The 12,888-nt window shown below is 44.2% G+C and overlaps 1 protein-coding gene and 1 non-coding gene across 4 annotated transcripts in view; both read right to left on the bottom strand.

Annotated features, from left to right (window-relative positions):
- The window catches only part of LOC140479548 (rab GTPase-activating protein 1-like), a 506,221-nt gene extending 497,534 nt beyond the window's left edge, over positions 1–8,687 (bottom strand). For 2 of the 3 annotated variants that reach the window (XM_072573350.1, XM_072573352.1), the window contains exon 1: positions 8,564–8,687. The gene's annotated coding sequence lies outside the window, so the exon portion shown is untranslated. The remainder of the gene's footprint in view (positions 1–8,563) is intronic. The other variant, XM_072573351.1, reaches the window with a different exon arrangement.
- Positions 8,688–11,241: 2,554 nt separating this feature from the next.
- On the bottom strand, positions 11,242–11,313 carry LOC140480181 (small nucleolar RNA SNORD47). The gene has a single exon (XR_011961205.1). It is a non-coding gene; the product is annotated as a small nucleolar RNA SNORD47 (small nucleolar RNA).
- Between the last annotated feature and the right edge of the window lie 1,575 nt (positions 11,314–12,888).

Here is a 12,888-nt window from a genome sequence, read left to right on the forward strand (position 1 = left end):
CTGAGCGAAACAAGGGCCGCAAATATCAAAGACTGTACAAGGGGAAGCAATTATCTTGATAGTCAGGAGATGAGGGACCCTGTCTGCCCACTCCATTCCCAACCTCTCCCAGCACTGTTTGATGGACACGGCGCAAAACGTGTTACAGCTTTATCTACTTACTATAAATAGTTATGGATGAGTCTTTATCCAGTGACTACAGACTGTCCCCATGAGGAGAGACTGATGACTACATTCTCAAAAGTTAAAAAGAATGAGACATGATCTCATTAAAACTAAAAGGGATTGATAGATAGTGACATCATGAAAAACGTCCCTATTATAGAGGTGGTGGGGCTGGATGTCTTAAAACGTACAAAGATGGATAAATCCCCAGGACGTGATCAGGTGTACCCTGAAACTCTGTGGGAAGCTCAGGAAGTGATTACTGGGCCCCTTGCTGAATTATTTGCATCACTGATAGTCACTGGTAAGATGCCAGAAGACTGGAGGTTGGTAAATTATTTAAGAAAGGTGGGAAGGAAAAGCCAGGGAACTATAGACCAGTGATCCTGACATCAATGGCGGGCAAATTGTTGGAGGGGATCCTGAGGAACAGGATGTACATGTATTTGGAAAGGCAAGGACTGATTAGGGATAGTCAGCATGGGTTTGTCTGTAGGAAATCATGTATCACAAACTTGATTGAGTTTTTTTGAAAGAAGTAACAAAGAGGATTGATGAAGGCAGCGCGCTGGACGTGATCTATATGGACTTAGATAAGACGTTCAACAAGATTCCGCATGGTAGACTGGTTAGCAAGGTTAGAACACATGGAATACAGGGAGAACCAGCCATTTGGATACAGATCTGACTCAAAAATAGGGTGTTCTCTCGTCTTCGGGCACCTCACCTGTGGCTGACGATGATATAAATATCTCAGCAAGGGGCCCAACAACTGCTAGAGGCCTGGGACCAGTGGTGTGCCACAAGGGTCAGTAGTTTTTGGCTTTTATGTAAGTTATTTGTATGTGAATGTAGGCAGTATGGTTAGTAACTGCAGATAACACCAAAATTGGTGGTGTCGTGGAAGAAGGTTCCTCAGAGTACAACGGGACCTTGATCAGACGGGCCAGTGGGCCGATGAATGCCAGATGCAGTTTCATATAGATAAATGTGAAGTGCTGCACTTTGGAAAGGCAAATCAGGGTAAGAGTTAATGGTAAGACAGTGTTGTTGAATAAAGAGACCTCAAGGTGCAAGTTCATAATTTCTTGACAGTAGTCACAGGTAGACAGGATAGTGAAGGTGGTGTTTGGTATGCTTGCCTTTATTGGTCAGTGCACTGAGTACAAGAATTGGGAGGTCATGCTGTGGCTGTCCAGGACATTGGTTAGCCCACGTTTGGAATACTGCTTTCAATTCTGGTCTCTCTGCTGCAGGAAAAATGTTGTTGAACTTGAAAGGGTGCAGAAAGGATTTACAAGGATGTTGCCAAGGTTGGAGGGTTTGAGCTACTGGGAGAGGCTGAATAGGTTGGGGCTATTTCCTGTAGAGTGTCACAGGCTGAGGGGGGACCATGTAGAAAGTTATAACATCATGAGGGGCATAGATAGGGTGAATAGCCAATATCTTCTTCCCAGGGTAGGGAAGGCAAAAACTAGAGGGCATGGGTTTAGGGTGATGGGGAAAGATTTAAAAGGAACCTCAGCATCTTTTTCACACAGAGGGTGATGTGTAGACTGCCAGAGTAAATGGTGAAGGCTGGTACAATTATAACACTGAAAAGGCATCTGGATGGGAATGTGAATAGGACGGATTTAGAAAGATATGGGCCAAATGCTGACAATGGGACTAGATTAATTCAAGATATCTGATTGGCATAGACAAGTGGGACTGAAGGGTCTGTTTCTATGCTGTACAACTCTATGACTGAACACAGCAAGGATTTTTCCCTTCGCCTGAAGGTAGGGTGTTCTAGAATCTAGGGACACAGTCTTAGAATTGAGACCAGGCCCTTTAGGAGGAGGACATTGTTCAATCATGAACATTTGGAACTCTCTGCACCAAAGGGCCGTAAAAGCTCAGATGCTGAGTGTGCAGAAAATCAACTATAACCAAGTTGTATGACAAAGAAGATTCAATGGTTTGAATGGCCTCCTCCTGCTTCAATTTCTTAGATTTCTATTTTCAACAACACAAGGCACTATGATTGAGCCCAATCCAGTGCTCCTCCCCTTTCTAGCAGTAGGACTATCCACGATTCTCATTCACCGAAGCTAACTATGGCAATCACAGTTTAGAAAGCCTCTCTCTGGTGACAACAAAAACAAAGAAACTCAGAGCAGGTGGTAAATCCACTCTTCGAGACAGAGCCAAGTGATTCCACAACCAACAGGTCAGATCTAAGCTGTGCAGTCCTGCCACATCCAGTCATGATTGATGGTAGACAATTCAACAGCTCACTAGAGGGGGAGGCTCTACAAACATTCCCATCCTCCATATTGGAACAACCCAAACTGCAGTGTTGCGATCTATGCTCATGGGTCACTTCAATGACTTACTGACACGTCTGAAATGAATGAGACCCTAATTTCCATTTGCTCTTCTGGTTTCTGCACATTTCTTCAGGCTCTTCACCTCCCCATGGGAAATCGAACTTTAGTCACTCTTGCATCTTGCCATTGGTCACTCCACATTAATTTATCAAATGGATTTTTTTGTAAGATTTGTTTTGTGGTAACAGTGCCTGTCACTGGCAGCTACCACATTTGTGTTAATTCATTTTAGCCATGATAAGCAGTGGACATTAAAGCAAATTTAATAGGGTGGCACAGTGGCACACAGCACCAGGGACCTAGGTTTGACTCCATTCTCGGGTGACAGTGTGGAGTTTGCATATTCTTCCCGTACCTGCATGGACTTCCTCCAGGTGCTCCGCTTTCCTCCGAGATGTGCAGGTTAGATGGATTGACCATGCTAAATTCCCCATAGTGTCCAGGGGTATGCAGGCTACATGGATTAGCCAAGTGAAATACAGGGTTACAGATATAGGGTAAGGGGTTTTGGTTCTTCAGAGGATCGCTGTGGACTCATTGGGCCAAACGGCCTACTTGTACACTTTAAGGAGTCTGTGATCAGTGCAAAAGATAAGGCTAAAGCATTCACAGCAATCTTCAACCAGAAGTGTCGAGCAGATGATCCATCTCAGCCTCCTCCAGTAGTCCCACAGATTATCAGATACCAGTCTTCAGCCAATTCATTTCACTCCATTTGATATCAAGAAACAGTTAGAGACACTGGAAACTACAAAGGCTATGGGCCCTGAAATATTCCAGCAATAGGACTGAAGACTGAAGCTCCAGAATGTGCCAAGCTGATCCAGTACAGTTACAACACTGACATCTACCTGACAATGTAGAAAATTGCCCAGGTATGTCCTGTACACAAGAAGCAGGACAAATCCAACCGGGCCATTTACCGCCCCATTATCGCCCCACCAATCTACTCTCAATCATCAAGAAAGTGATGGCAGTTACTCAGTTTGGGTTCCGCCAGGGTCACTCAGCTCCTGACCTCATTACAACCTTGGTTCAAACATAGACAAGAGAGCTGAATGAGAGGTAAGGTGAGAGTAACAGCTTTTGATATCAAAATGACATTCGACCAAGTGTGGCATCAAGGGCTCCCTAGCAAAACTGGAATCAATGCGTATCGAGGGCAAACTCTCTGCCAGTTAGGCTCATACCAGGCACATAGGAAGATGGTTGTGTTTGTTGAAAGACAGTCCATCATTGCTCCAGGATATCTCTGCAGGACTCCCTCAGGGTGGTGTTCTAGGCCCAACCATCTTCTGCGGCTTCATCAATCACCATCCCTCCACCTTATGGTCAAAAGTGGAGATGTTCACTGATGATTGCACTGTTCAGCACCATTCACAACACCTCACATACTGAAGCAGTCTACATTCAAATGCAACAAGATCTGAACAATATCCACACTTGGGTTGACAAGAGGCAAGTAACATTTGCACCACACAAATGCCAGGCAATGAGCATCTCCAATAAGAGACAATCTTACCACCACCCCTTGACATTCAATGGTGTCACCATCACCGAATTCCCCACTATCAACATCATAGGAGTTACCACTGACCAGGAACTCAGTTGGACTTGTGACTTAATCACAGTAATCACAAAGCAACACAGAGGTTAGGAACATTACCGGGAGTAACTCACTTCCTGAATCTCCAAAGACTGTCCATCATCTATAAAGCTTAAGTCAGGAGTGTGATGGAATACTCCCACTTGCCTGGATGAGTGCAGCTTTGACAATACTCAAGAAGCTTGATGCCACCCAAGACAAAGCAGCCCTCTTGATTGGCACTACATCCACAAACATCCACTCCCTCCAGCACTGACACTCAGTAGCAGCAGTGTGTACCATCTACAAGATGCACTGCAGAAATTCACCAAAGATCTTCAGACAACACCTTCTAAATCCATGACCACTTCCATCTTGAAGAACAAGGGCAGCAGATAGTTGGGAACACCATTCTCAGCGGGTTGCCATTCAAGCTACTCACCATTCTAACTTGGAAATATATCCTCAGTGTCACTTGGTCAAGATGCTGAAATACCCTAACAGCATTATGGGTTTCCCTACAGAACAAGTGGTTCAAGATGGCATCTCACCACAGCTAACTTCTCAAGGGTAATTAGAGACTGGCAATAAATGCAGGCCAGGCACCGATGCCCACATACCACAAAAGAATTGAAAAGATAAGCAGGGAGATTAACGTGGGATCATATAAAAGGTTGGTTAGGACACAGCTAGAATATTGTGTGCAGATCCGTTAATATATATCCAAGTTCAAGAAAACGCACTACAGCAGGGCTTCAATTGCAGAGGAGATTCACAAGAATATTGCCTAGGCTAGGAGTTTTAGTTACAAAGACAGACTGGATTGACCAGTGTTGTTCAGCTTGGAGCAGTGGAGACTAAAGGGAGGTAAAAACAATTACTGCAGATGCTGGAAACCAGATTCTGGATTAGTGGCACTGGAAAAGCACAGCAGTTCAGGCAGCATCCAAGGAGCAGGAAAATCGATGTTTCAGGCAAAAGGCCTTCATCAGAAACACAGAGACATGGCTAAGACGTATAAAATTATGAGGGGCGTAGGTAGAAAGGAACATTTCCCCTTGATAGAGGGGTCAATGACCATAGATTTAAAATAAGGAGCAGGAAGTTTACAAGGGATGTGAGAAAACTTATTTTAATTCAGGGAGAGGTGGGAATCTAGAATTCACTGCCTGTAAGTGGTGGTTGTTTTTGACTGGCACATACCCACTGGGACAAAGAGCCGTTATCTATGCTGTCGACCTCTAGCTACCATTTGCCTTCCTAATTGCTTGTTGCATCTACCTTTCATCAATTCAATATTGAAAGATTAATCAAAAAGAAGAAGAAAGTATATTCATGTTTTAGAAACCTGAAATCAGACAGAGCCCTTGAGGAATATAAAGGAAGCAGGAAAGAACTTAAACAAAGAATTCGGAGGGCTAAAAGCAGCCATGAAATGTCCTTGGCAAATAGTGTTAAAAAGGATGCCAAAGCATTTTAAGTGTATTACAGAAGCAAGACAGTAACTGGGGGAAGGAGAGGTCCACTCAAGGACAGGGGAGGGAATTTATGCATGGAACCAGAGGAAGTGCATGAGGTCGTTAAAGAGTATTCTGCATTGGTATCCTCAAAGGAGAACAACATGGATGATGGCAAGAGAAGGACGGATACAGGGATATTCTAGGGTATGTCAATATTAAGACGGAGATAGTGCTGAGTGTCATGAAAACAATTCAGGTAGGTAAATCCCCAGGGCCTGATTAGATCTAACCCAGGATACTGGAAGAGGAAAGGGAGGAGATTGCTCGGGCCTTGACAAAGATCTTTGCATCCTCTTTAGTAACAAGTGAGGTCCCAGAAAACTGGAGAATAGCCAATGTTTCTCCTTTGATTAAAAAGGTCAACAGTGATAATCCAGGAAATTATAAATTGATGAGCCTGACATCATGGGTAGAGAAATTATTGCAAAAGATTGTTAACGACAGGATTTACTAACATTTGGAAAGGATGGACTTTTTAGGGATAGTTAACATGGCTCTGTCCAAGGGAGGTTTTGTCAAGGAATTTTTAAAGAAAGTGACCAAGTTGATCGAGGGTAGGGTAATGGATGTTGTCTATATGAACTTTACTAAGGCATGTGACAAGATCCCTCATGGCAGGCTACTCCAGAAGATTGTCGCTTGAGATTCATGGTAAGTTGGATACAAAATTGGCTTTGTCATAGAAAGCAGAGGGTATCGGTGGAGAGGTATTTTTCTAATTGAAGGTCTGCGATCAGTGGTGCTCTGCAAGGATCAGTGCTAGAACCTCTGTTGTCTGTAATTTATGTAAAGGATTTGGATAAAAATGTAGGTGATCTGACTCATACATTTGTAGACAACATGAAAATTAGTGGAGTTGTGAGTAGTGAGAAAGATTGTCAAATGATACAATAGGATATAGGTCAGTTAGAAAGTTGGGTGAGGAAATGGCAGATGGCGACAAGTGGAAGAACGCAGCGGACAGGCCAGAGGCTGGAAGAACGCAGCAGACACGCTCAAGATTGGAAGAACACAAAAGAAGGGTTACACCCAAAACATTGACTTCTCCACCTCCTGATACTGCCTGGCTTGCTGTGTTCTCCCAGCCTCCTGCTTATCAACGTAAAGCTGATAAAGAAGGCACGTGGCATCCGTGCCTTCATCAGTTGGGGCATTGAGTATAAACACTGGCAAGCCACAATGCACTCTATAAACCACCATTTCGACTGGGACAACACATCTATCCTGGGACAGGCTAAGCAAAGACATGTCAGAGAATTCCTAGAGGCCTGGCACTCCAACCACAACGGCATAAACAAACACATAGATCTAGATGCCATCTATCAACCCCTCAGAAAATGAACAGGAAATGACATCACCACAAACCCTAGGAACCCCATCCAGGAGAAAGATATAAATAGAAAGCAGGAAACAACAGCATCGCTTCACTTGGAGGCCGCCACTGATGATGTTACCTAGCCAGGTAATGAAACGTCTGGATATCAAACCTACAGCTCAGCGAGCAAACCTTCACCCTATAGCACTCTATAAAACTTCAGTTAGGCCACATTTTGAGTTTTGCATGCAGTTCTGGTCCCCACACTACATGAAGGATGTACAGGCTCTGAAGAGGGGGCAAAAGAGGTTTACCACAATGTTGCCTGGTTTGAATTTCTATAAGCACAGGATGGACAAACTTGGATTGTTTTCCCCAGCATATAGGAGACTGAGGGGGCGACCTGATAGAAGTATATAAATTTGAATGCCATGAATAGGGTGCATAGTCAGAGTCTTTTTCCCAGGGAGGAAATGTGAAATACTAGAGGGCACAGGTTTAAAAGTGAGAGGGAGAAGGAAATGTGTGAGATAAGTTTTATACACGATGGGTGGTAGTTGCCTGGAGCACATTGCCATTGCAACGTTTAAGAGACATTTAGACAGAGACATGACCAGGCAAGGAATAGACCATGTGCAGACAGATGGGATTAGTTTCAAATGACAACATAGTTGCCACATATTCTGTGGACCGAAGGGCCTGTTCCTATGCTGTGCTGTTTTACATTCTATAATGTACAAGGAAACCCGCACGTTCCATTTGTACATCCACACTTCCTAACATACCATTTAAATAATGTTCTTCCTTTCTGTTTTTCACAGCAAAGTTTATAACTTCACATTTCACCACTGCCCATCTGTGAAGGTCACGCTCTCTCTCCCACACTCTCTGCGAGGGTCACTCTCTCTCTCCCACACTCTCTGCGAGGGTTTCTCACTGTCAGTGAGGGTCTCTCATTCTCTCACTTTCAGTGACGGTCTCTCACACTCACCCTTTCACCTCCAGTAAGGGTCTGCCGGTCTCCCACTCTCCCTCTCAGTGAGGGTCTCCCACTCTCCCTCTCAGTGAGGGTCTCCCACTCTCCCTCTCAGTGAGGGTCTCCCACTCTCTTTCACTTTCAGGGAGGGTGTCTACCACGCTCGCTTTCAATGAAGCTCCCTCTCACTTTCCGTGAGGGTCCCTCCCAGGGTCCCTCCCTCACTCTCTCTCTCTCCTCTCAGTGAGGGTCTCCCACTCTCCCTCTCACTTTCCGTGAGGGTCCCTCCCAGGGTCCCTCCCCCTCTCTCACATTCAGTGGACGTCCCTCCCTCTCTCTCAGTGAGGGTGTCCCACTCCGTGTCTCACTTTCAGCCAGGGTGTGCTGTACTCTCAGTGAGGCCTCTCATTCTCTCGGCCCGTCACTCTCACTGACACTAAGTGACGGCCTGTGGGTCGATGAGGGTCTCACTCACGGTGCGGCTCCGAGTCTCTCAGTCTCAGTGAGAGTCCACCTCCCTCTCTCAGTGTTTGGGAGGGGGGGGTCTCTGTCTCTCTCATACAGGGTCCTTCCACTCCACTCTCCCTCACTGGTGTTGGGTTTACTGCCACTGGCGCCTTGTCTTCTTACCGGTTTGTCGCTGTCGTTTTCCGAGGCCCGGTCGCTCCTGCGCCGACATCGTCCCCCCCAACACTCCCCGGCGATTGCGCATGCTCCCTCCTGCACCAGCATCGCGCCTGCGCGTCCAGCCGAGGTCACCGCGCAGACTCCGGCCGTCTGCCGGCAGTGCGCATGCTCGCCCCACCCCCCTGCAAGGTCCTCCCATCACGCCTCCTCCACCCTGGGCTGTGCGCCGAGTGGGAGATGACGGACCCGTACATACGGACAGGTGTCACCAACGTGTGATCACACAAAAGGCAACGAGGTCGGTACACGAGTAAAGCATGTGGGATATGAACCAAACGTGTAGTTTGAACTATCTTGGCAGCGTGAGCAAACACTAACCATGTTGCTGAAACCCCCGCCCCCGGAGTGGTCTTGTCCTGCCAACTCCTCCTGCGAGTAAACAGGCAACCTGTCAATGTTTATCTCTAACTCGTAGGGCAAAGCACCAGTGTGTTGCATGGGCCGTGTTATTCCCAGTTGTCAGGGACCCTAGTTAATTCTGAAATAGGATTGGAAATGTCTTGCTATTAGTCATGATCCGGAGATGCTGGTGTCAGACTGGGGGGTTAAAAATTACAACACAAGGTTATAGTCCAACAGGTTTAATGGGAAGCATTGGGCAGTAGGGTCTCACAGCACCAGAGTCCTGGGTTTGATACCCACCTGAGACGACAATCACCCGAGACAATCGCTCTGAAATCTAGCGTGCTTCCAATTAAACCTGTTGGACTATAACCTGGTATTGTGAGATTTTAAACTTTGCACACCCCAGTCCAACACTGGCATCTACACACCTGAGGAGTTTGCTCATTCTCCTGGTATCTGTGTGGGTTTCCTCCCACAATCCAAAGATGTGCAGGTCAAGTGAATTGGCTATGCTAAATTGCCTAGTATTAGGTAGGTCTAAATATAGCAATGGGGCTTGGGTGGGTTTTTTTTAAAACTGGTTGTGATTTTTTACACTTAGCAACAGGGTGAATTATATGCAGCTGTATTCTGAGTTTTAGAAAAGCTTGAGGTAGTGTTTAAGCCTTGTGGCTCACAGCTGGAATGCATTGCACAGGATTGTTTAAGATAGGTCTGTAACTTTTTAACAAAGATAATGAGCACCTGAATTTGCACTATTGAATCAGCAAGGAGTCATTTGTTGCAAATTCTCACTTGTAGTGCAATATTCTGGTCTCTAGTACATGAGAGACTGTCATTACCAGATTGTATCACCATACAACTAGAAATAAAGCAAACTGCACTAGTGTTTTCAGTATTTTTAGTGGGAGTAACATGTGCCTACTTTACAGTGCAAAGACAGCTGCACAAGTCCACTGAACTGAAACAGTCAAAAATCACAACACCAGCTTATGTAGTCCAACAGATTTAACTGGAAGCACATGCTTTCAGAGCACCACTCCACAGGTGACAATCACCTGAAGCAGCAACAGTAGAGTGCTTCCAATTAAATCAGTTTAAAGGCATTGGTGAGATTTTTAAACTTTGATTTGGAGATGTTGGAGTGGAGTGTACAGAAAAGTGAAACAGCACATTCCTCATGTCAGCTATTCCTTTGATCCCATGCTTGCCTGAGAAGTTATATGTAACCAGCTCTACTGAGGTTGACTAACTGCTCATGTGACATCTGTCTGCATGCCAAGGGAGCTTAACTCTTGCAGTGTCTTTGTTCACATTTCAAACCATTTAGAAAACCCAGTTAGATGATACTTTCAGCTCCCCAAGCTTTAGAACACTGCTTTTCCAGGCAGCAAGTTTATGCTTGCATTCTGTCACTGCAAATCATCCAATGCCAGAGATGAAAACTCAGCATTACTTAATCCTGTTGCCACCCAAAGCATTGCTGCACCAGAACCTGTTTTAAATATTTGTACCATGACCACAAAAACACCAATGCATGAATCTTCATTTCCACTTTATTTGATTTTGCAGATTACAACAAACAATTGGTCCAATGTTGATTGCATCCTTTCACCTGCAAGAGGAACAGAATATTTAAGACATTAGAAAACATACCATTTTAAAAACTGCATTCAACTTGCAGGCCTCAGTGTAGGAAGCTTCAGCTCATTGAAAGTTGCCAAGTACTTGTATTGGGTTGTAAGCACAGAATCAGAAATCGAGTCATCACTTGTCAGTGAGAGAGTTCAAGAACGAGTCTCATCATTTCCATGCATTGTCCCATGTTGGACTTGTAACCCTTAAAACATTAAGTAAACATCCTCCAACTGGAAGGTTGGATCATTTTAAACAGTTTGCACAATCTGGACAGATTGTTAAAAGCAATCAAAAATTGCAAAGCAAGCACAAAGTAATCTTGTGTCCCAAACCTGCAATACAGTTAATCAAGCAGTGCTGAAAGCAGCAGCTGATCTACAGACCCGCAAACATTACCAATGACCAAACTGCAATTAAGCTGAAAATTCAGATGTCAGACTGTACCTTTTCACCAAAGTTCAGAATTTCCTTTAAAGATAGTCTTTAAATCCATCTGTAGAAGCCTTTCTTCAACCGAGTCACTTTGAATACCAAATCTACTCAATATCCTGAACTTCCAGTTGGTGCAACTCTAAATGCAGAAATCATGTGTTATCACAAAACCCAGTCACCAGACAACAATGTTCAGAGGGCCATGAAACCTCAGATGGAATGGAACGGTTGGGGTAGAATCAGCAAAGTTCATATGGCAGAATTATTCATCAATGGTTTCATTTAGTTAAAAGCCTAAAGGGCACTGAATCTCATGTCAGGCCAACAGCATTTTCTTGAGGAAAAGTAAAGATACTTTAATCCAAAGCATGACTATCTGCCATTTGCAGGCAAACAGCAACTAAACTACACAGCTCTTATGAAAACTGACCTCTGGGTGCTGCAATGATCCTGGATCCTACAGCTTCAGATTCTGAAAGAGAATAGGAATGTTAGTTATTTTTGATAATCCTGCTTCTGATCTTACTGTCTAAGTGTGCACAAAATCAGTTAGAGCTAATATTAGTCAGTCTTCACTGGTAAATCAAGTCTCATGTTTGCATCACAGGCACTTGACAAGACAGGAAAAGAAAAAAGGAACAGGCCACTTACCAAGTAGCAGGCTTTAGCTTAGAAACAGAAGCGGTAAACTAGTTGAACTGAAGGCCGGGGGTTGGGGGGGGGAGGGAGATCAAACTGTTTCCATGCTGTCTGGCAGACCTATGCCATAATAGTTCTGACCCTAAGGGGAAGCAAAGGGAGCAAATTACATGGAGCCTCAAGAAATTCTGAAACAAGCTTAGTAAATTCTGTTGTCAGTCACTTATTTCTCCTCATGTTTCAGAGACCTAATTCATACATCATACAAAACCAGGCTGGTACTACAGATGCAGTCACTACCTTGTCAAACATACCTGGCATGCAAGATTGGTCCAAAGCTGAAAACTTTACATCTTGAGTCAGGAATCTGAAAAAAAATAAGAGAATCAACTCAACAGAAAAGACTGGATGTACCTCAAAACACTAGCAAAGAGGAAATGTCAGATAGGGGCAAATTTTTTCTTCAGTTATCTGCTGAACTATGAGCTCATCATTAAATCCTTAGTGGGAAACCCTGAACAATGCAGCTCCTGTGATGTCACAGGGAAAGAAATCAGCTCCCATACTGCAGTTAATGCAGAGACTGATTCATACCTAGCTTAAAGCATAATTATATATCTGTAGCCCTAAGTATGGCACATCTAGCAAAGTGTGCTAGTACTTCACCACACTAGAGGCTTGGCTAAATTTCCAACTGTGACAACACAGGCTGAGTAACAGAGTTAGGGTTCAACAATCCAGCCTTCCACAAGTTCTATCTACTCACCTTCCATTAGTCCTGTTCTTGAACATGGCTGCTCACCCAAATACCTGAAAAGGATGGAAACACCACTGAAATTCTGCAAAAGCTAGTGTATATAGCAAGGAAATATTACAACTACGGGGAGTGGGGACTGTGGCTAAATGTCCAGATTTAAGAATTGGCACAAGTTCATGAGTTGAATGGCCTTTAAATCCAAATAGATTAAAATGCCAAACAAAGTCTTTTGCTCCTAGTTGAGGAGTGTATGACATTCAGCACATCCTGCACAAGTAAAGATTTTTTAAAAACTTACAATCTCAAATTCAATAAGAGCCATGATCACGTTCCCATAAACATCTAGATTTAAGGGTACTTTAATTGTTAAGTGCAATCTTTAAGTTAAAGGATGTTGAAAAAAATCAGTGCTGAGGTCAGTAACAAGTAGGAAAACTACTACAGAAAAGCTGTGCAC

Source organism: Chiloscyllium punctatum, chromosome 7, assembly GCF_047496795.1.
Source record: "Chiloscyllium punctatum isolate Juve2018m chromosome 7, sChiPun1.3, whole genome shotgun sequence".
Classification (NCBI taxonomy): domain Eukaryota; kingdom Metazoa; phylum Chordata; class Chondrichthyes; order Orectolobiformes; family Hemiscylliidae; genus Chiloscyllium; species Chiloscyllium punctatum.